Below are 25,362 nucleotides of genomic sequence, written 5' to 3' on the forward strand. Positions count from 1 at the left end.
TGCTTTCAGAGTTTAATGTCACTGCAGTGCTTGGGTCGGGATGGAAACTCTGCTATGGTCTCGTTGACCTTTGCATCACCACTGGCCAGCAACTCTAATGACACACTTCCACATTTTCTCCTTGAGGATGGAGCGGGAGGGGCGTGTGCACACGTGGTCTGACCACATACCTGTGCAGCAAGGTCCTCTCGTATTGTTCACAAGTGTGTGCTCTTCAGGCTATGCAGTGGTCACTCACCTTCACCCCCTGCTCTAACACTGTGGATTCTGAAATGCAAAGTTCATGCGTAAATCTGCTTGTGTGAGGAGACTGAGGCATTGTTACACATTTTATTCATTGTTTGGCAGGAGTCAGATTGAACTACCCAATGTTTGGGGCCCTGTTTTAGCAGGGTAGCAATCCTCTCAGTTTGATATGATGCGCCCTACACTCAAGAAATAAAACTGAGACTCTGAGGGGTGAGTAGTTTACCCAAACCCACCTGATGGATGAATGCAGTTCTGGAACTCCCAAACCCACCTGATGGATAAATGCAGTTCTGGAACTCAAACATGCATGTTGTTTTGTTTTGTCTTGTTTTGTTTTAAAGTTTTACTTATTCATGAAAGAGAGAGGGAGAAAATAAGCAGGGAGAGGGGAAGAGGCAGAGGGAGAAGCAGACTCTCCACTGAGCAAGGAACCCAATGTCAGGGTTCAATCCCAAGACCCTGACATCATAACCAGAGCTGAAGGCAGATGCTTAACTGACTGCACCCAGGCATTCCTCAAACATATGTTTAATGACTTCAAAATCTATTGTTTCCACTATTTGACTCTTTTGCCATTTATCTACATTCTTAAAATCCTGTCTTCAGTGGGCTGACAATTTTACCTTTTCAATTTAATTGAAATATCAGAGGTGGATTTAAAATGAGTTTAATATTGGGACGCCTGGGTGGCTCGGTTGGTTAAGCAGATGCTTTCAGCTCTGGTCACGATCCCAGAATCCTGGGATCGAGTCCCACATCAGGCTCCTTGCTCTGGCGGGCAGCCTGCTTCTCCCTCTGACTCTGCCTGTGCTCGCTCTCTCTGACAAATAAATAAATAAAATCTTTAAAAAAATAAAATAAAATAAAATGAGTTTAATATATACATGGCTGTATCTGTTAACTTTCTGATTTTAATCCTCCATTGAATCCGTGTTGCCTTCCAACCAAAACTGGCACTCTTGGGCGTTGGAATTCACACCCAGTCCCAGGTCAGATCTTAGGGTCCTGAGATGGAGCTCCGGGTGGGGCTGCTTGAGATTCTTTCCCTCTCCCATTGTCCCTCCAGCCTGCACTCTCGCTCTCCGAAATAAATAACTAAATCTTTAAAAAAATGAAGTTACAGTAGAAATCATTAGTTATATGATAATCAAGAGTAGAGCAGAGAAAGCAGTCCGTGATCCTCACCATTTTAGGTTTTCCAAAGTTACCATAGTTTATACCAGTTTTAACAATCTGAAAACTAATTTTAACAATATGAGTAAAAGCCTAGAACTTTGTATATAATTTCTATTGATTTGTTGTTTTTTTTATTTTTATAATGTGAAGCCAGGTAAATTTTTTTTCTTTTCTTTTATTTTTTTTTGAAGATTTTATTTATTTATTTGACAGAGAGAGATCACAAGTAGGCAGAGAGGCAGACAGAAAGAGAGAGAGAGAGGAAGGGAAGCAGGCTCCCCGCTGAGCAGAGAGCCCGGAGCGGGGGATCCCAGAACCCTGAGATCATGACCTGAGCCGAAGGCAGAGGCTTAACCCACTGAGCCACCCAGGCGCCCCATAAAACCAGGTAAATTCTGTTCTTTTAATAAAATTTATCTAAAATTGACAGATTTAATTTTTTTTTAGAGTCACTGGAAATACTTTATCTCCATCCAAGTAGGTTTGGGGACTTTTCAGTTCCCTTGGCATACATTTATGAGAATAATCATTTTTAATAACTCAGAATTTTTGAATGTTTAAATTTGGCTGAATATTAACTTAAGAGTTGCTTTGCAATCTAACATCTCTAATTAGGATCATTTGTAATTTGAAGTATCTGTTACATTGTCTAGTATCTAAAAATAAAGTCTGTGATCTATTATAAGAAACTATCCCAAATGATTAAAAAAAATGTGCAAATTTGCTCATCACATCATGATATATACCACAAGGATTAATATGACTTCAATTTCTAAATGTAAAATAAATATTATAACTATTAAACTGAATCTAACATTGCAGAGTTTGAAAGACTCTGTAGCGATGTAAAAAATGCTTGTGTGAATTAAATTTTCTAAGAGCCAAAAACAAATTAGTCATTTTGATATTATGAAAACTAATTTTTACCAAAAAATATTTGAAAATAACTCAAGAAAGCATTCCCTATGAGTGTTCCCTTAAAAATAGCATCAGAAGCAAATTAAGTCAATGTACATTCTTCTCTGTACAAATTTATATTTGAAACTGATGTTGCATATTTTGTATTTTGATTATATTTATTCAAATGGAAAAAAAATAAGATGGTTGCTAGATTTTTTGTGTGTGTGTGATACTTTTGAAAAAGGTTTTCTGGCTCAGATACCAGAATTCCCTACCCTGAGGTAGGGAATAACTGTTAAAAACAGTTTATTCAGAATTCTGAAAAAGTATTTTCATTTGTCATCAAGAAAGTTTTTTGTAGATGAGAGATTTATAAACTTCATGAGCAATGAACACCTTTGGATGAGTTACTGTAAAAATATGGAGGAGACTCTTCTCTATCATTCATATAGGTCCATTTGTAAGAAATGTTGTACATAAGGTATTTTATTGTAATTTGAAATTGGGGACTTATTTTCCTCAAACAGAATATAAGTTTGCACTCTTCTATGTGCTTTCAGTTATTTTACTGAAAACACTCATGTCTCCTTCCTGAAAATAAATTCAAACTCCACATATTTTTCAAAAACTAAATTTTGATTTCAATTCAAGATAATTTGCAATCAAATGATGTTTTTAAAAAATAAGAATTTGAAATTTAGTCATGTTTTTGCCCTGACAGTGGCACAAGCTCACACGTGTCATACTCTGTTTTTTATGATTCCCTTTTTAAATTACAATGTGTGATTGAAGTCATCAATTAATTAAAGTCTGTGCAGCATAGGAAATCCAAAGTCCTATAACTCTCTTTACCAGAAGACTTACTATTGTTTTTTTTTTTACAAAAAAAATTAGAATCTTCTAGTTGCATTTTTGTCACATTATTTTCTTTGTTTGGGAAAGACTACATAATGAATACCATTAATGCCCTATTCTCCAACATTATTCTTATTTTTGCATTGAAATCTGTCATCTGAAGAGAAAGGAATTTTAGATTACTTCAGAGATACTGATGCACTGCTGTCACTGAGCCCTAATCTGCAGTGACACTTTCTCCAGCATTGGAGCATCTAAAACTTTCCTTACGAGTGGCTTCTAGGTTCATATTTATGGGGGACGTTCGTGCTTTTATACATGCACACACATTTCAACAGAGATAGCCATATGTCGAGGCATTAAATCATTCCTACCAAATTCTTCCTACAGACGGCTTTTCTGTTTTGTCTTCCAGTTTATCAACTAATTTTGTAAAATGTCTTGAAATGCAGTCACTATTTCAAAACATTCTCCAGAAAATCCACGAACTGTTGGATGGCAGAGAGGAACATTATCAGGTCTCTTTTCCTGGTTAAGCATCGTGAGGAGTGGAAGGTTCAGAACTCTGGGTCTTTCTTCTTATGTTCATAGGAGAGGACTTACAATCCCTTCAAAAATAGTTGGTAGAGCCCCTGAGGTCAGCAGAGAACAACAGTTCTCAGTAACAGGGGGTTTGTTTCTTACCAAAGGAGCAAAACCAGAGGAACTCCCCACACAATGGCTCTTGAACCACACAGAGGCTTCTACCAAAAGTTTGTGCCTCCTGTTAATGTTTGACTCAGTAGGGATACCTTCTGCCCATCTGAAAATGTGTTGGCTATTTTTGAGGATTTCCAAATGAGGACTTCCAATGCCTTTTTTGATGAACTGCTTGAAAAACATTATAAATTTATTTTTATTGATACCGAAAGGAAAAAGAATTAATGTTTCTCCAAGCCAAACTTCAAAATATCAGATGATGTATCTGCAGACTTGTGGAAAACTCCATCTTTTCTTTCCTTCTTGAAAGCTGCTGACTCCTAGCTTGGATATTTCCTGATGTGTCTACTTGATCAATAGATTTCCACTCTATTTTTGAGAGAGAGAGAGAGAGTTCATACACAGGTGAGTGGGAGGAGGGGAAGAGGAGGAAAGAGAGAATCTCAAGTGGACTTTCTGCTAAGCATGGAGCCCACAGTGGGGCTCAGTCTCAGGACCCTGTGATCATGACCTGAGCCAAAATCAGGAGTAGGCCAGTCAACCCAGTGAGCCACCCAGGGCCCCCATCTTTCATTACTTAGATTTTTTAGATTTAGTCTGAATTTTAGTATGTTTAGAACTTTTCCAAGCAATAAATTTAATACAGAAAGTCGGCACTACCTGATTTATTTTTGGGATGACCAGTTACAATGTTTTTGTCTCTTTCATTGATTTCATCCCTTTGTTGCTAGGGAAACTGTTAGGCATAAACTAGATATTTATATACCTAGTATGTATATTTTTTTGATCATGTGTTTCCATTTCATATTTCCCAACCTGTGCTAGGCCTGTTTCTTGTTCTCATTTTGTTGTGCTTTTTGTTTTAGAGAAAGAATGAGAGAGTGAGACAGAGAGCATGTGTGGTGGTGGAGTGGAAGGGCCGAGGGAGGGGGAGGGGGAGGAAGAGAATCCCAGGCAGACTCCCCGCCCAGTGCAGAAGGAGGGGCAGGAACCAAGATTATGACCTGAGCCAAAATCAAGGTTCATTGGACTGGAGGCTCAACCAACTGAACCACCCGGGCGCTCCTAAGCCTTTCTTAAATAATGATAGATGCCCAGATTTCTAGTAAGAGACTGGTTGTCTTTCATTCCTATGAATAGAAAAGTGATATATGCACTATAACACAAAAACAGTAAGTACCTTATCTTACACCACAAAATAGCATCATAAGTTCCTGTTAGAAACAAGATCTTAAAAAAATGAAGTCTTAGCATCTTGATAAGAAGTTTCTTTTTATTAAAACAATTTTGAGACTGTCAAATAAAATGCATTGCTAATATAGCCAGTCCAAGCACTGTGTTAGTTTCCCGGGCTGCTGCAGCAATTACCACAACCTCAGAGGCTTGAAACAGCAGAGGTGCGTCCTTTCACAGTTCTGGAGGTATGAAATCTGAAAAGGTGTTGTCAGGACTACCCTCCCTCTGAAGCCTCTAGGGGAGAATCCTCCTCAGCCTCCTCCAGCTTCTGACAGCTTCGAGGGTTCCAGGGCTTATAGCCACAACCTTGCAGTCTCTGCCCCTGTCTTCACGGAGCCTTCTCCTGGCCTCTGTCTGTGTGCCTGTGCTTGCAACCCTTCCACTTCTTTTAGGTAGATCTCATGGGATGTAGGGACCACACACAGTCAAGCCAGGCTAATTTCATCTCAAGATCCTTAACTTAGTTAGATTGACAAAGACCCTTTTCCAAAGTAAGGGCATGTTCACATATTCTATGGGTTAGAACTTGGACATATCTTTTTGTAGGTGCGATCACTATTCAACTCAACATAAACATTTAAAAAAAAAAAACTGATGTAGAAGAAAAACCTATTGCCTAAATATGATAGTAATTAAAAATCCATTTTATGCATATATTTCTCACAACCTCTGCTCCTATAAATAGCAACTTATATTTTCACTCATCCAAATTTTAGCCTTAATTTTTTTTCAGTGTTCAATGATTCATTAGTTGTGTATAACACCCAGGGTCATCACATCATATGCCCTCCTTAATGCCCATCACCTGGTTACCTCATTCCCCTACCCCTCTCCCTTCTGTAACCCTCAGTTTGGTTCCTAAAGTCCAGAGTCTCTCATGGTTTGTCTCCCTCTCTGATCTCTTCTTTCCCCGTTTCCCCTCCCTTCCTGTATAGCCCTCCATACTATTCCTTATGCTCCATGTACAAGTGAAACCATATGATAATTTTCTTTCTCTGCTTGTCTTATTTTACTTAGCATAATTCTTTCTGGTTCCATTCGTGTAGTCTTCTAAGGGTCATCTCAGTTGTTAGTTCTCTAGACAGTCTGAATTCTCTTCCAGATATAAATAACCTCCCTATTATATATTGAAAAGTCCTATATGTTTTTGTTTTTGTTTTTATGACAGTAAAACTGTCGTGAGCTATGATGTAATCAGTACCTCTTCCTAGACTTTTTTTCTAATCATCACTCTAACATTTCACAACGGAAACACTGAGGCTTTGAAAGGCTCAAAAACATTCCCAAGGTGATGTAGCTGGACATGGGCAGGATCAAAGTGCAATTCAGAGTAGTCAGACCCTTGTCCCAAACTTGTCATCATTACACAATGTACCTGAGACATCTTGGCCTTCCCAGTGCTGTGAAGAGACAGCTGTCAGAGATTTGAAGATGTCACTCCTTTCATCTCCTGTCCAACATATGATCTTCGTGAGGCCACCTGATGTCTCCATCTCAGCTCCTGCCTGGTTCACAAAGAGAAGAAAACACTTATTTTTATAAATCTGATATGGAGATTAAAAGACAAGATTTAATTAAAATGCTTAGAAAAGAATCTAAAAATAAAATGTAGATGCTGAAACATTGTAGTTGCTTCTGAAAATTGATGATAGAATTTGTTTTGAATGCTTCCCAATACCTGGTCTGTGTGAAGCATGTAATAAAGGTCTATAGTATACATAAACAATTCTAAAATTATTAGCAGCCTGTGCTGATGAATAAGAGCTATATATCATGTCATTTTTCAAAGAACCTTGTTCTAGTCCAGTTGTTCAGACCAGAGTGGTCATTCATATAATACAAGAAGAAGTTTCATTATTTGCTGCCTACACAAGTGTTTTGAATAATTACCACCTTTGAAAATATTTATTTGAGATTCAGTTATATTTAAAATATTTTGCTTCATAGGGAAAATTTTAAAAGAACTTATTTTATAGTAAATTACATGTAAAGATGAAAAAAGAACTCAGTACCATTTTGACTACTCTAATCCTGCATACCAACAGCTGAAGGTGGCTAGAAATACACAAACACACAAGTGAACTTCAAGTGCCTGTCATCCCTGTGTACTTAATTATATTGCATTTTCCCCATTCGTTCATGCTCTTATTTTCTCAAGGAGTACTTTATGCCTTATTTCCTCAAACCTCCAACACACCTTTCTCATCCCCAAACTTCCACACATCCCCTGCATTTTCTCTAGAAATAATGAATTAATTGTGCATGTCCACCAGAACTCAGTCCCTTGTACCAACCTGAGGACGTGTCTCCTGCAGTCATGCCCACAGTCTCTCCTGATCCTGTTCTGTCTGCACTGCCCTCCCCCATGGATTATTCCCATCAGTAATGTTCCATCCACACAAACATGCACCCTGTACACAACTCCTGGACCAGTCATCACCAGTCTCTTCTTGGCTCCATATTTTGCTGCTCACTTGTATGACAAGAACATCAAAGAACGGTCTAAACTCTATTTCTTGAAGATCTCTTGGAGGGTTTCTATTCCCACTGTTTTCCTGAAGCTACTTTTCTGTTCAGGACACCAGTGACCCCTTCTTTGCCTCATACTCTGTGGTCAATTCTCAATCCTTATCTTTTTTTCAACATTATCAGCAGCACTTGACACATTCACATCCTCTCCATTTTGGAAACTTCTTTTTCACTGGGCTTTAGAAACTCTTCACTCCTTCTCAGCTGCTTTGGCTAGACCACCCCTCTTATTTTTCCCACCACAAACTATTTGCAGGTCTCATTTCTTCTCCCTTTACTCACCCCATAAGTAGTCTGTATCAGTTGCATGATTATTCCATGAATGTCAACTTTGTTTCTCACCTGACTTCCAAACTCATTGATATCAGGCTGTCATCATTACTTGTCATCCTTTAACTTTCCAAACCGAACTCTTATTGTCTGCTTTAAATCTACTTTTCCTTCCACATAACACATCCTAGGAAGTGGCACCCTTACTCTGCAAGCCCCCCGAGCTGACTACTTTTCTCATCTCCTCTACTCCTGGCCCCCTCTCAATTGAGCTGCAGTTAAATTGAACTATTTGCTGTTTCTCAACCATGCCTGGCATGCTCCCAACTCAGGGCCTTTGAAATTTGTGTTCCTGCTTTCCAGTGATGGATTTTCTAAAATGTCCCCTGCTCTATTCAGGTCTCAGTTCAAATGTCACTTTATCAAAGAGCCTTCCCTGAGCATATACTACTTAAGGAGCAACTCTCTCACTCCTCCAGCCCTCACATCCATCTTCAAGGGCTAACACTGCCTACATTATGTTTGTGCTTTTGTCTCCTCTTACAAAATTCAAGCTCCATAAAGGCCTTGTTAAATCACACTTTTCAAACAAGGTGAAAAGGTTAAAAAAAAAAGACAAATATGTCTGGCCACTTTATTTTTAATACTTAGGAAGAATACTTAATACACTTTGGCTTTGTGTTTAAGTTGTAGAATTTCACTGTAGAAGGCAGGAAAAACAACCTCTAGCACTGACCCCAAAGAGCATCTCTACGGATGTACTGCTGAATTATTGATCTTTTATTTCTGTTTTGTTAGGGCCTTCTTTTTATTTTCATTCATTTCTTAACACTACATTTGCCACACTATGCAGGAGAAATAGATAACTTACCACCATTATCCAGGGGCAGAAAACCTAACTTGCTTTCACAAATGAGCAAAATCTGTAAAGTGAATTTATTTAATCAAAGTTCAATTAAAATATGTTTGGATTAGATATATTTTATCTAATCAGTTTAACATGTATATGTTTAATATATCATCTACACAAATAACCAGATACCTTAAAAATGTACTTAATCCATCAAATATGAGATATCCCCAAGATTTATAATTATATCCCAAGTTCTGAAGTTTACAAGTTACTGGATAATTATTTAATTTGTTTTCTAAGAAACTAAAGTAGCAATAATATCTTTAAAATAACCAACAGAAATTCATTTCAATTTGTGATAGTATTTTTCTTCAATAAAGAAGTTTAAATAAAGCTTTTCTTATTAAACTAAGTATTTTCATTCTTAAAAGTTTCATTTGCTTTTTTCTGTAAACAAATCACTATCACCAGACTCCCACTCCCTCTGTAATTACTGTTTCTTAAGAAAGCTCCATTCAGAATGAGATTACAAGAAAATTATAGACATCAGCCACACTTAAAGGTGTTTAATATGACAGTTAGAATAGCTTCTGCTCTGTATGTATTAATTGGCTGGTAGAAGATAGCACACGATGCAACTTTAGTTCCAACTCAAAGTATTAAAATCTAGGTACTTCTCATGTATCTTCAAGAAACGTGATTTTTAGAGGCTAATCTCTGTACACAGACTTTCCCAGTTTAATTAGGAGTCGTCATGTAACAGTATGTTTTGCTAGTGTTTTTGTCCATGTGAAGTCTCTCTCGGTAAGCATCATCACATATAAATGCCCTTTTTTCTCTCCAGTCCAGTAATCTGAAAGGGAAATTTCTTAGATTGTACTACCAAAGCCTATTCTGCCATAGTTTTTTTTTTTTTCTTTTTGTTAACATATAATGTATAATTTGTTTCAGAGGTACCAATTTTTGATCATATGTTTTGAAATTCACATTCGTGACAGGAGTGGTATGCAGATATTTCTAGAATCCCACCTATATAATCAGGGCTTTATTGTTCTCTTCAATTTTATATTGCTCTTCTTTCCTACTATATTTAGATATTATTTTACTCCAAAAAAGTTATGTTTACTCCAAATATAATAGGACATATGCCATCTCTTTTTTTTTTAAGATTTTATTCATATATTTGATGGACAGAGATCACAAGCAAACAGAGAGGCACACAGAGAGAGAGGAAGGGAAGCAGGCTCCCCGCCGAGCAGAGAGAGCCTGACGTGGGGCTTGATCCCAGAACCCTGGGATCACGACCCGAGCCAAAGGCAAAGGCTTTAACCCACTGAGCCACCCAGGCGCCCCCCAATCTCTTTTTATCTTTATGGCGTCCTACATGCTAAATGTAGGAGTTCTGAAAATAGATTTATTTAGGAAGGCTTCTTTTTAATTCAGTTGATTGAAGAAGGAAAAAAAAATGTAGGGAACAAGTTTTGTGATCGCAGTAATTCAATTATTTATTCTTTTTTTTTCTTTCTTTCTTTTTTTTTTTTTTTTCTTAATGAATAGTAGAGCAACATGCATGAGCTTAGAGTCAAAATGGGCTATCACTGGAAGTTGAAATACCAGATACCGAAAGCTGTTTTAAAAGATTGTCTAAAACCACATGGATGGCCTAGAGGGTATTATGTTAAGTGGTATAAACCATACAGGAAAAGACAAATACCATATGATTTCACTCATAAGTGGATTCTAAAAACACAAAGCAAATGAATAAACAACAACAACAACAACCAGAAATAGACTCATAGATACAGAGCACAAACTGGTGGTTGCCGGGGGGTGGGGGGGAAGACGATGGTGTGCAGAGATGGGGGAAATAGGTGAGGGGGATTGAGAGGTTGAAACTTCCAGTTATAAATAAACCGTGGGTTTGAAGAGTACAGTATAAGGAATATAGTCAATAATATTGTAATAACTTTGTATGGTGACAGATGGCAACTATACTTGTCATGAACATTTAGTAATATATGATTGTTGATTTACTCTGTAGTACATCTGAAACTAATATAATAGTTTTGTCAACAATACAGCAATAAAATATGTAAAAAAAAGTTACTTAGAACATAAGTAAATACCATCAATATGAATTCAATCTAGAATTTTGTATGAAATACATACATACATACATACAGATAGATAGATAGATAGATAGATATAGATATATAAAATTTATTTTAGAGTTTGCATGGGGAGAAAATGGGGAGGGGCAGAGAGGAGAATAAAACCCTCAAGTAGACTTTCTGCGGAGCACAAAATCCTCTCCGCCATGGGTAGCTTGACCCCACCACCCCAGATCATGACCTGAACCAAAACCAAGAGTGGACACTTAACCTCTTGAACCACCCAGGTGTCCATGTTGATTTTTTTAAAGATTTTATTTATTTATTTGACAGAGAGAGAGAGCACAAGTAGGCAGAGAGGCAGGCAGAGAAAGGGGGGAAGCAGGCTCCCTGCGGAGCACAGAGCCCCATGTGGGGCTCGATCCCAGGACCCTGAGATCATGACCTGAGCTGAAGATGGAGGCTTAGCCCACTGAGCCACCCAGGCACCCCTCCCTGTTGATTTTTAAAATTGCTCACATGATTACAGAATTTAGAGCATACATCGATACTTGAGGCAAGAATTAAATTTTCAATGAAAAAAAAAATTTTTGCAATGATAATGACTATGTCCTAAAGGCATAATAACTTTGGTAAGACAGATATGCATCTAAGAAAACGTTTGTGACTGTACATATGTATCCTGTATGTGTATTACTTCTTAAAGTAACTACATGACATTTCTGAAAATTCCTTTTGAAGAAATTTTGAGAAGAGTAGTACTAAAGTTTCCACCTAGGTGATTGTCCATCCTGGTACATTATCTTTATAGCTATTGCTGGTATTACTGAGAGATTTTTCCAGGCAGAAAGACACCCTCCACGGCTGTAATTCTCAAAGACTGTGGCTATGAAAAGAGTCTTTGTGGGACGTGATGACAGACTTGTGGTCTTCAGGATACAGAGAAAGCTGGGATTATGTAACTGACAGTCCATGACAGACTGTAAAACCTGAGCTTTCAGATTGTTGTACCCTGGGCTGGACAGCACAGTTACAATTTTTTGGCCAAGCCCGTTATGTTAAAAGTAGTTTAATTGAAACAATTTAATATAGGGGTTGACTGGGCGGCTCATTCATTTAAGCATCTGACTCTTGATTGAGGCTCTGGTCCTGATCTCAGGGCTGTGAAACCCAGCCCTGCCTCCAGCTCCTCTCACCATGTGGAGATTGCTTGGGAGTCTCTCTCCCTCTGGCTCTGACCCTCCCCCTGCTCGCTCTCTCTCTGTCAAATAAATAAATAGATCTTTGGAAAGTCAATAAAACAATTTAATATTGTGGCTACGTACACTCCAGAGTACCACACCACGCAAAACGACCAGCGAGCGTGCTCACACGTGTGTTCACTCACGCACAAGCATGCACACTCACACACACATGCACACACACTCATGCACATGCACAGTCACACGTGCTTGCACGAACATCATTCCAGCTTCTCTTCTCAACCGCTTAGCATGGGTTTTCATCCCACCCCAGATAGATCTGATGATTTTTTTAAATCTTCCTCCACCCACTGTTTATAAGCAATTAGCAAAATCTACGTCTGCAATGCATGCCAGTTTGGTGGGAATGGACAGAAGGATGGGATTTGCTTCCTCTTTGATCCCCCCTTTCACCCTGCCCTTATCATCATTAAAATTGCAACTTCAAAATTATCTGTAATATCTGATTCTGTCTTTGCCTATGGGCATCACATTAATAAGTTTCCAATCTTAAGACTTCTACATTCTTTCATCCACCAAAGATTCCTGATGCTGATTTATTCACCTACCTCTGAAGCTGGAAAGTGGGGGGAGAGCCTTTCTAGCCATCAGTTTAGATGAGTGTTAGTACTCGTTGATGATATTTTTCTAAGAGAAATATCTTACTGAGTCATGTAAAACAGGAGACTTTTCTTACTTTTGAATGTTACACTGCATGCTTTATGAGCAGCAGTTAAAGATTTGAACCTTTGAACTACAGCAATAATTCTAAGGGGAAAAGCATTACTTTATAAAGTGGTTATTGTTTAATTAGACGAGAATGCTAATTAAGTAGGGAAAAAGCTCCAACTCACATTTCCATACATGCTTGCTTTGAGTCCTTTCTGTTTTCTGAAAATTCTTTCAAAGGAGGTACTTATACTTATGTCATTTCTCATTCTTTTTACCATTTCAACAAAAATGTTAAAATATCATTATGTGGCTTATGTTCAGTTATTTTAGTGATTTTTCTATGAAAATCCATATTAAAAATAGACATCATTATGGGTTAAAAATGGTTCTGCTAATATCGGTATGCTGAGACACAGAGGGATGTTTATTATTCATAAAACATTATCTGTGTGAGTATGAGGATTATCTATATTGTGTATTTCCCTCAAACATAAAGAACACATTAGTTGTATTGAGTTACTGTTGATAGAGAGGACCAGATTTTACAATTATAACACTGGCTATCTCTTATAAGGAATGCTCTAAGACCAGCTAATAGCTTTCTTGTTTTATTGCTGTGCCCTGCAAATATCGAGCAACCCTACTAGTATGTATTTACATCCATATGTATTTAAACAGAGGACATAGCTGGAGTAATTATAGCATTTAGTCATCTGTTACTCATCATTCCTCCCTCCAGTATATTTTACATGTTTCTACAAAGTGAATCTGGATATCATTCTCTTTTAAAAACCTGTCAATAGGTTACTATTAATAAAAATAAAGACAGAAAGAAAGAACAGTAACAACAAAAAGAACCTGTTAGCCTAGGGGCATCTGGGTGGCTCAGTCCTTAAACCTCAGACTCTTGATTTAGGCTCAGGTCATGATCTAAGGGTCCAATAGAACCCATGGAGCCTGTTAAAGAGTCTCTCTCCAGGCACCAGGATAGCTCAGTTGGCTAAGTGTCTGCCTTCAGCTCAGATCATGATCCCAGGGTCCTGGGAGCGAGCCCCTCATTGGGCTCCCTGCTCAGCAGAGAGCTGGCTTCTCCCTCTCCTTCTGCCTGCTGCTCTGCCTACTTGTGCTCTTGCTCTCTCTCTCTCAAATAAAATCTTTTTAAAAAATAAAAAATAAATATTCTCTTTCTCCCTCTTCCATTCCCTCATTGCTCATACTCGCTCTCTCTAAAAACAGAACAAAACAACTTGTTAGCTTAAATTTTCTGATTGTATATGATTTGATTGGTGATATATTTTTCCAAATGTATCACCTTCTAGTCCACCAGACAGACTCTGTACTAGCTTACTGGTTTGGGTTTCCTTAATCCTTCTTCCTTTACTTTTTTAACCTTATTTCTCCTACCTGAGTGATTTTGCTCCCTTCTGAGATCTTATATAGATCTTGTTAGACTTCAAGGCCCTTGGGAAGTTCCATGATATTTGTGAAATAATTCATGTCTGACACTCCAGTTGTCAGGGACGCTCCATTCACACTCCTGTGGAAGAAACATCTTTACTCCTTTCTTACACTACATGTTTTGACTTATGTATATTTTCATCTCAAACCTACTATATCTAAAACAGGTATCAATAAAAAAAAATCTACTACAGTGTCTGAATGACCATTAAAGGATTTAAAATATATTCAATGATGAGACATACAATATTATATCCTCTTTACAAAGTCATTTCATAGCCATTATTTAATTTGTTTTCATTTTTGTTTTCAGCACAATGGCTAATTATTTAAAATTTTACATTCTCAATTTAATGCTGTGATTTGCAAACATCCAAATAGTCCAGATATTTTTAATATTATATCTCTTTTAAGCTCTTTCAGCCACATTTAGATATAAAATTGCATCATGGTTATTTTTCTAGTCTTGAGCAAAATTGTTGTTTGCCAGAACTTCTGTTCAATCAAATAAAACTTGGTATTAGACTAGAATTATAGTCTCTTTAGGAAAGATTATAATGACCTTGATGGATTTTTAACATGAATGAAGGGCTTGCATAATCAGTTGTTTCTCTAAGACAAATTATTAACCTTCCCACTTTTGCCAGTTGAGAAGATTGAACACTTCCTTAATCATAAAGATTTATAAGATAAAAAGTTTAAAATAATTGCATCAAAACAAAGCTTAAAATAATTCTAAAAAAGAACACTTATTTATATGCCTTTTCCTATTAAGCCATTATTTGAGTTATTATTACTATTTTTGAGATAGTTCTACAAATACTTAAGGCTATAAATTTCACATATATTTTATTAATATTAATAAGAAAAGCAAGGTGACATCAAACAGAACAATCTACCACTTGTCAAAATTAGGAGTATATGTCTGACAATTTTAGAAATAGTACTCTCATATTCAAAATACCCATCTTTTGCAGCATTTTTATCAGAATCAATCATATGTATTTTGTTCTAAATAGAATTTTCCAATTTAAAATTATGATAAATGAACTAGTTCTAATTACTACATATGGCATATAGCTTCTGTACTTGGATTGCCATCGTAAAGAACTTTATCTGTGGTTAGCATGTACATAATGTGAACTATTAATAAAGCCTAGAAAAGGCCCCAATTCTCTAAGTCCCTTGGAGTATGAAAAAGGACAATGGCAAATGAACTTAATTTCATATGTTCTCCTTTTATATCTCACTTAGCAAAATAGTTAAAATGCAAGTTTTCTAATCCAGTTACATTAAATAAAAGCTACAGAGAAAATTTATAAAGTATATATTGAAACAACATAGTACACAAAATACTTTATTAATTAGAAATCCTGTTTCCCAGGGTACCTGGGTGGCTCACTTGGTTAAGCTTCTGCCATCAGTTCAGGTGGTGATCCTAGATTTGTGGGATGGAGTCCCACATTGGGCTTCATGTGGTAGAAGTTCTCCTCCTTCTCCTTCTCCATCTGCTTCTCTCCCTGCTTGTGCTCTCTCTCTGTCACTCTCTCTCTCTCAAATAAATAAATAAAATAAAATAAGTAAAGAAAGAAATCCTGTTTCCCAGTGTTCACTCTAGTATCTATTGTATACATCTTAATAGTCAAGTAAATATCATAAATGATGTTTCCTGTTTTCACCAACTGTATGTAAGAGAAATGATGTGCTTCATTGATTGATCATCCATGATCTCCATGCATGCAGTTTTAGAAAAACAAATGAAAAATTTAAAGATGACTATTTGATGTGTCATTTAACACTTGCACATATTTCTTAAAATCAGAATAGTTATGAATTTTTTATCCTAAGTCTGTCACTTACTTAAAAGACTATTATTTAAAACTACATTTCAACCAAATCTTAGTGATGGTGAAAGTGAGTAAAATAATATGATGAAATTCTAGGACAATTTGTTTTTCAGTTAAGGAAACAGGAAAAAGAAAGATTTATCAGGAAAAATGAATTTTGTGTACCATTGATCATATCTAAAATAATTGCAATCTCATCACTTTTGTGTTTAAATTAACAATTATTTTGAAACTACTATTTGTAGTACAGAATGTAGTTTTCTATATGTTAAGAATTATTTTAATTTTTAAATTTCTGACTTTATTTTAGTACATATTTAGTGAATCAATTTTCAATTTTACTTATCAAAACACAGTATTGGCTCTGTTTATTAAAGGCAAATTGGATTCTCAAAGTTTTCATAGTCCAGAACACAAAACTAATTTGCTTGTATTATTTGCATAAATTTTTAGTAATGTTGTTTGACAGCTCTAGCACAAAGGGACATATTTGTTCTCCCTACTTTCCTTTATACCTGATTGTTTATGCTCATTAAAATTGTTATTATGCTAGTAATATAAACACAATTAAATACACATTTTTCTCTAAAAAAATAGGCAGTTGAAGGAAAAATATTTTAGAATTATAGTTACATCATTCTGGTGAAGTTATTTATTTTTTGAACCAGTAAATCTTAATTTAAGACCTAAGAAGATAGCAATCCTTATATCATATCATTTAGATTTTAAGCCAAAGACTATAATAAGAGATGAGGAAGACACTATATCATACTCAAAGGATCTGTCCAACAATAAGATCTAACAATTTTAAATATCTATGCCCCTAACATGGGAGCAGACAACTATATAAACCAATTAAAAACAAAATCAAAGAAACACATTGACAGTAATACAATAATAGTAGGGGACTTTAACACTCCTCTCACTGAAATGGACAGATCATCCAAACAAAAGTTCAAGGAAATAAAGGCCTTAAATGACATACTGGACCAGATGGACATTACAGATATATTCAGAACATTCCATCCCAAAGCAGCAGAATACACATTCTTCTCCAGTGCACATGGAACATTCTCCAGAATAGAACACATCCTGGGTCATAAATCAGGTCTCAACCACTATCAAAAGACTGGGATCATTCCCTGTGTATTTTTAGACCACAATGCTCTGAAGCTAGAACTCAATCACAGGAGGAAATTTAGAAAGCTCCTAAATACATGGAGACTAAAGAGCATCCTTCTAAAGAATGAATGGGTCAACCAGGAAATTAAAGAAGAATTGAAAAAATTCATGGAAACAAATAGTAATGAAAACACAATGATTCAAAATCTGTAGGACACAACAAAAGCAGTCCTGAGAGGAAAACAAAAAGCAGTATAAGACTTTATCAAGAAACAAGAAAGGTCTCAATACACAACCTAACCTTACACCTAGAGGAGCTGGGGAAAGAAAAACAAAAAAAGCCTAAACCTAGCAGGAGAAGAGAAATAATAAAGATCAGAGCAGAAATTAATGAAATAGAAACCAAAAAAACAATAGAACAAATCAACGAAACTAGGAGCTGGTTCATTGAAAGAATTAATAAGATTGATAAACCCCTGGCCAGACTTATCAAAAAGAAAAGAGGAAGGACGCAAATAAATAAAATTATGAATGGAAGAGGAGAGATCACAACCAACACCAAAGAAATATAAACAATTATAAGAACATACTGTGAGCAACTCGATGCCAACAAATTTGACAATCTGAAAGAAATGGATACATTCCTAGAGACATATAAACTACCACAGCTGAACCAGGAAGAAATAGAAAACCTGAACAGACCCATAACCAGTAACGAGATTGAAACAGTCATCAAAAATCTCCCAACAAACAAAAGCCCAGGGCCAGATGGCTTCCAAGGGGAATTCTACCAAACATTTAAAGAAGAATTAATCCCTATTCTCCTGAAACTGTTCCCAAAAATATAAATGGAAGGAAAATTTCCAAACTCATTTTATGAGGCCGGCATCACCTTGATCCCAAAACCAGACAAGGATCCCATCAAAAGAGAATTACAGACCAATATCCTTGATGAACACAGATGCAAAAATTCTCACCAAAATACTAGCCAATAGGATCCAATGGTACCTTAGAAGGATTATTCGACATGACCAAGTGGGATTTATTCCAGGACTGCAGTGTTGGTTCAACATCTGCCAATCAACCAATGTGATACAACACATTAATAAAAGAAAGAACAAGAACCATATGATCCTCTCAATAGATGCTGAAAAAGCATTTGACAAAGTATACCATCCCTTCCTGATCAAAACTCTTCAAAGTGTAGGGATAGAGGGCACATACCTCAATATTATCAAAGCCATCTATGAAAAACCCACCGCAAATATCATTCTCAATGGGGAAAAATTGAAAGCTTTTCTGCTAAGGTCAGGGGTGTCCATTATTACCGTTGCTATTCAACATAGTACTAGAAGTCCTAGCCTCAGCATTCAGACAACAAAAAGAAATTAAAGGCATTCAAATCAGCAAAGAAGTCATCAAACTACCACCCTTTGCAGATGATATGATCCTTTATGTGGAAAACCAAGACTCCACTCCAAAACTGCTAGAACTTGTCCAGGAATTCAGTAGAGTGTCAGGATATAAAATCAATGCACAGAAATCAGTTGCTTTTCTTTACACCAACAAGACAGAAGAAAGAGAAATTAAGGAGTCAATCCCATTTACAATTGCACCCAAAACTAAAAGATACCTAGGAATATACCTAACCAAAGAGGCAAAGAAACTGTACTCAGGAAACTATGAATTACTCATGAAAGAAATTGAGGAAGACACAAAGAAATGGAAAAATGTTCCATGCTCATGGATTGGAAGAACAAATATTGTGAAAAGGTCTATGCTACCTAAAGCAATCCCTATCAAAATCCCATCCATTTTTTATTTCAAAGAAATGGAACAAATAATCCTAAAATTTGTATGGAACTAGAAAAGACCTTGAATAGTCAAAGGAATATTGCAAAAGAAAGCCAAAGTTGGTGGCATCACAATTCTAGACTTCAAGCTCTATTACAAAGCTGTAATCATCAAGACAGTATGCTACTGGCACAAAAACAGACACATAGACCCTCAACTCTATGGTCAACAAAGCAGGAAAGAATGCCCAATGGAAAAAAGACAGCCTCTTCAACAAATGGTCTTGGGAAAATTGGACAGCCACGTGAAGAAAAATGAAATTGGACCATTTCCTTAAACCACACATGAAAATAGACTCAAAATGGATAAAGGACCTCAATGTGAGAAAGGAATACACCAAAATCCTTGATGAAAACACAGGCAGCAACCTCTTTGACCTCAGCTACAGCAACTTCTTTGTAGGAACATTGCCAAAGGCAAGGGAAGCTAGGACAAAAAATGAACTATTGGGATTTCATCAAGATCAAAAGCTTTTTCACTGTAAAGGAAACAGTTAACAAAACCAAAGGAGAACTGACAGAATGGGAGAAGATATTTGCAAACGACATATCAGATAAAGGACTAGTGTCCAAAATCTATAAAGAACTTAGCAACCCCAACACCCAAAGAACAAATAATCCTATCAAGAAATGGGCAGAGAACATGAACAGACATTTCTGCAAAGACATCCATATGGCCAACAGACACATGAAAAAGTGCTCCACATCACTCGGCATCAGGGAAATACAAATCAAAATCACAATGAGATATCACCTCACACCAGTCAGAATGGCTAAAATTAACAAGTCAGGAAATGACAGATGCTGATGAGGACGTGGAGAAAGGGGAACCCTCTTACACTGTTGGTGGGAATGCAAGCTGGTGCGACTACTCTGGAAAACAGCATGGAGGTTCCTCAAAATGTTGAAAATAGAACTGCCCTATGACCCAGCAATTGCACTACTGGGTACCCTAAAGATACAAACGTAGTGATCTGAAGGGGCATGTACACCTGAATGTTTATAGGAGCAATGTCTACAGTAGCCAAACTATGGAAAGAACCTAGATGTCCATCAACAGATGAATGGATAAAGAAGAGGTGGTATATATACACAATGGAATACTATGCAGCCATCAAAAATTGAAATCTTGCCATTTGCAATGACATGAATGGAATAGAGGGTATTATGCTTAGCGAAATAAGTCAGCTGGAAAAAGACAACTATCATATGATCTCCCTGACATGAGAAAGTGGAGATGCAATGTGGAGGGTTTGGGGGGTAGGAAAAGAACAAATGAAAGAAGATGGGATCACGAGGGAGACAAAGCAAAAGAGACTCAATCTCACAAGACAAACTGAGAGTTGCTGGGGGGAGAGGGGTCGGGAGAGGGTGGTGGGGTTATGGACATTGGGGAGGGTATGTGCTATGGTGAGTGCTGTGAAGTGTGTAAACTTGGCAATTCACAAACCTGTACCCCTGGGGCTAATAATACATTATATGTTTATAAAAAAAAAAAAGAAAAATTTTAAAAAGAACTAAGAAAATAGAGGTAGTTAGAATCAACTATTTTTCACCTTTAATTATTTAGTGTTCTTATCTCAGGAAATGCTTGTGAACTATGGGAAAGCCAATTTTCACATGAGACTCATGTACACATGACCCAAAGCAGTACTTAGAGGAAGGTTTAGTCAGTTGATGGTACAGGAGAGGAGTTCTCATGTGTGTTGTTTCACGGACACCGCGATCCTTGGATGCTGCCAAAGCACTCCACGTTTGCTCACTGTGCCTTTCCCACTTTAATTGTGGGCAGCATTCTCCTTCCCGTCCTCAATTCCTAAGCAACCACAGTGTGAAGGGTTTGAACAAACACTAAACTGACTGCTATTTTACGGACATACATTTTTCATCAGATCCTCCTATGTATTAATTCTCTACTGCAGCGTGCAAACTGCCACACATTTGGGGGCTTAAAATAAGCTGCATTGCCTATGGAATGACTTCTGTGGGTGAGGAGTTCATCCTGGGATTGAGTCCCCATAGAGCTCCTTGCTCAGAGAGGGGTCGGCTCCGATTCTCTCTTTCCCTCACCCTGTGACCCTCCTCTGCTTAAGATAAGTAAAGAAATAAACCTTTAAATAAATAAATACATAAATAAAATAAAAATAAACAATTAAAAAATCCATTTTATTTTTCTGTAAAAAAATAGTGAACATGTGATTGATACAAAAATTAATAAGAAGAGTACTAAAGAATATTATTTTAAAAATTTACTGTGTATGTGTTTATTGAGCACTAAATCTGGGCAGTGCATGTTATAAGATGCAGAGACTACAGCAGTAGCAGAACAAAATAAATGAACGGATGAATTAATAAATCTATGATAAAGTTCCAGGTGCAGTCTTCAGTCTCATGCGCTGTGAGAGTTACACGCTTAGGTGTCCCACTATGAGTCATGTCCTGGTGTGATCCCCTTCCACGATGGGCAGGTGAAATCTGGGACTTGCTTCCAACTCACAGAATATGGTAAAAGTCAAAAGATGCCATCCCTCTGACTCAGTTAAATTACAGAAAGCTTGGCCTTTTGGAGGTACTTTTGAATTTTAGTCACTCCTAACCAACTAAATAATTTGATTTTTGTTTACTCTAAGAAAATAATAATTGTTTTATTGATGTTTGTTTCTTCGAATGTTTAACTTTCATCAAACAAAAAGGTTAGCAATAATCTGTTTCCTATGCCAGTGAATGACATAAGCAAGTCTCCTTTTCATGTTTTCTTTTGAAATCACACATGTACTTGCCTGAGCTTTAAAACTTGGTTTTAAATGTACCTGGTTATACCTGTAATTTAAACACCATATAGATGAAATAATGCTTGAGCTTTTCCCATTTCAGAGTTCTTGCTCCTTTCAAACTAAGCTTTTTTCTAAAAAATCATAGGAAGCATATTTACATCTAAGACTAGTATTTACATGATGTTTCAGAAAACATAGATTAAACAGAAATCACTTAAAATTGGAAATTAAATTTAATATCTCCCTAATTTAGAATCATTTTATTGAAGTACTTTGAAATGATGTATTAAGTTAAAAGGAAAAAAAAAGGTGATACGGTACTCACTCAATAGCAAAGTCATTGTGAGGAACTAAATTGATTTATTTCTGCAGTAGAAGCAGAGTTTCTAACATGCTTTAAATATACAGTAAATTCCTGTTAAGTAAATATGCATATAAACACTAAAGAGAATACCCAATATAATAGCAATATTGAATATAAGTATTGAAATCTACTCTCTATTTAAAATTTTTTGCTTATTCTCATTTGATCAAACTAACTGGTATGGCTAGGTTATTAACATAAGCTTAATACATACCACCGATTATAGAGTATTGGCTTTTCTAGTAGTGACATTAATGGCATTAATTTGTTTCCTTTTTTCATTGAAGTATAATTCACACACAATGTTATGCTAGTTTCAGGTGTACAACATACTAATTGAAGAACTTTGCATGTGACTCAATCAGTGCTCACCACATTAAGGGTCCTCATTATCTGTCTCCATACTAAATTATTATTCTCTGTGCTATATATTCCATCTACTTGACATATTTGTTACTGGAAGTTTGTACCTCTTAATCTTCTTTATCTATTTTGCCCACCCATCCCCTTTCCCCTCTGGCAAGCACCAGTTTCTTTTCTGTATTTAAGGCTCTGTTTTCATAGAAGTGAAATCATATGGTATTTGTCTTACCCTGACTTATTTCATTTAGCATAACATCCTCTAGGTGCATCCATGTTGTATGTTGTCACACATGGCAATATCTCATTCTTTTATATGACTGTGTAAATTTCCATATATATATATATATATATATATATATATATATATATATATATTGGGTATCCTAAAAATGCTGCAGAAAACATAGGGGCACATATATCTTTTTGAATTACTGTTTTTGTTTTCTTTGGGTAAATGTCCAGTAGTGGATCATATGGTATTTCTATTTTCTATTTTCTATTTCTATTTTCTTTAATTTTTTGAGGAATCTTTATATTATTTTCCACTATGGCTGCACAAATTTACATTCCCACCAACAATGAGTGAGGGTTCCCTTTTCTCCACATCCTCACCAACACTTGCTATTCATTTTTTGAAAAAAAATATTTCTAAATTATTTTTTTTTCTTAAGTAAATTTTGGTTCGAACTCATGACCCTGAGATCAAGAATCACATGCTCTACCAATTGAGCCAGCCAGATGGCCCTGTGCCAGTTATCTCTTGCCTTTGTGATTTTAGCCAAGTGAAGTGATATTTTATTGTGGTTCTGATTTGTATTTACCTTGCAGTTAGTGATGATGAGCATCATTTCATGTGTCTTTTGGCTATCTGTATGTCTTCTTTGGGAAGAGTCTATTCAAGTCCTCTGCCCCTTTTTAAATTGGATAATTATTTCTTTTGGGGGGTGTTGGCTTGTGTAATGCTTTTTGGGGGGGGGTCTGTTGTGGATATTAACTCTTTAACTGAGAAATCATTTGCAAAATATCTTCTCCCATTCTGTAGGTTACCTTTTCGTCTTATTGACAGTTTACTTTGCTGTGCAAAAGATTTTTATTTTGTTGGAGTCCCAAGAGTTTATTTTTGCTTTTGTTTCCCTTGCCTCAGGAGACATATCTAGAAAAATGTTGGTAAGGGTGATGTCTAAGAGATTGCTGCCTATTTTCTTTTACTAGTTTTATGGTTTCACATCTCACATCTAAGTCTTTCATCAATATTGAGTTAATTTTTGTGTTTGGTATAAGATTGTCTGGAATTACAAAGGACCCCAAATAGACAAAACAGTCTTGAGAAAAAAGAACAAAATGGAAGGTATCAAAATCCTAGATTTTAAGACATGTTGCAAAGATATAGTAATCAAAACAGTGTGGTACTACTATAAAAACAAACACACAAATCAATAGGACAGGATAAAGAGTATGAAAGTAATTTGTTTTCTTGAAGAGTATTATCCAAAAAGCAAGCAATGCCCCTCTTTTTAAAAAAATTTATATCTTTATGATTAAAACATTTAAAAAAGGATAGACCCCTACAGACATGTGAAGTACTGATTGAAATTTCCAAACATCCACCAAAGTTTATAGAAGAAAAATGTCTAAACTTGGACTTTTCTTATGTAAATCATGTAGTTTCTGGAAATGCATTTTTTTTTTTTTTTTTTTTTTTAAAGATTTTATTTATTTATTTGACATAGAGAAATCACAAGTACACTGAGAGGCAGGCAGAGAGAGAGAGAAGGAAGCAGGCTCCCTGCTGAGCAGAGAGCCCGATGCGGGACTCGATCCCAGGACCCTGAGATCATGACCTGAGCCGAAGGCAGCGGCTTAACCCACTGAGCCACCCAGGCGCCCTGGAAATGCATTTTAGATCAGATCAGTCTCCCTTAATGCTGACAACTGTTGAATATATCTTTGAAATGTTTAAAACTGAAACACAGGGCATTGTCAATAAACAATTGCAGTGATGGCAAGATTGGTTCTCCTGGCTTTCTTTTCTCTCTCAGTTTTGAAATTATTTTCATCAATTTTATTTTTTCTTGGTGACCATCAGTGTGTTCTCTATAGTTAAGAGTCTGTTTTTTGGTTTGCACTTTGCCCCCCCTTCTCCCCTTAAATGTTTTCTTTCTTAAATTCTTTAGGTGAGTGAAATCATATGGTATTTATTTCTGACTTATTTTGTTTAGTCTGATACTATCTAGCTCGATTCATGTTGTTGCAAAAGGCAAGATTTCATTCTTTTTGATAGCTGAGTAATAGTCCATTATGTATGTATACAAATTTTCTTTATCCATTCGTTAGTCAGTGGACATTTGGGCTCTTTCTATAATTTGGCTATTGTTGATAACACTGCTATAAACATCAGGGTGCATGCATCTTTGAATTAGTACTTTTGTATCCTTTGGGTAAATACTTAGTAGTGCAATTGCTGAATTGTAGGGTAGTTCTATTTTTAACTTTCTGTGGAAACTTCATACCAAATAAACATACATTTTAAAGACATTCTGGCTTGTCAACAGACTATAAATTCCAGCAAAGATCAGGTAAGCCTGGTTTGTCTGGGCTAGGTTGAAGGGTTGCCTTTGATCACAATGCACTGTGAAAACAAGGTTATTTTGTAGCTTTTACATAGAATTAGTTACATGTTTGCTATTTGTGTCTTTGAAACAGAATTCAGCTCCTGACTAAAAGAAGTATAAATGAAAGATAACATCAATATTTATCTAGATAGCTAGCTATATATAGTGTAAATTTAAA

The sequence above is a fragment of the Mustela putorius genome, unplaced genomic scaffold, assembly GCF_011764305.1.
Source record: "Mustela putorius furo isolate JIRA1106 unplaced genomic scaffold, ASM1176430v1.1 tig00000577_pilon_pilon_pilon, whole genome shotgun sequence".
NCBI classification, from domain to species: domain Eukaryota; kingdom Metazoa; phylum Chordata; class Mammalia; order Carnivora; family Mustelidae; genus Mustela; species Mustela putorius.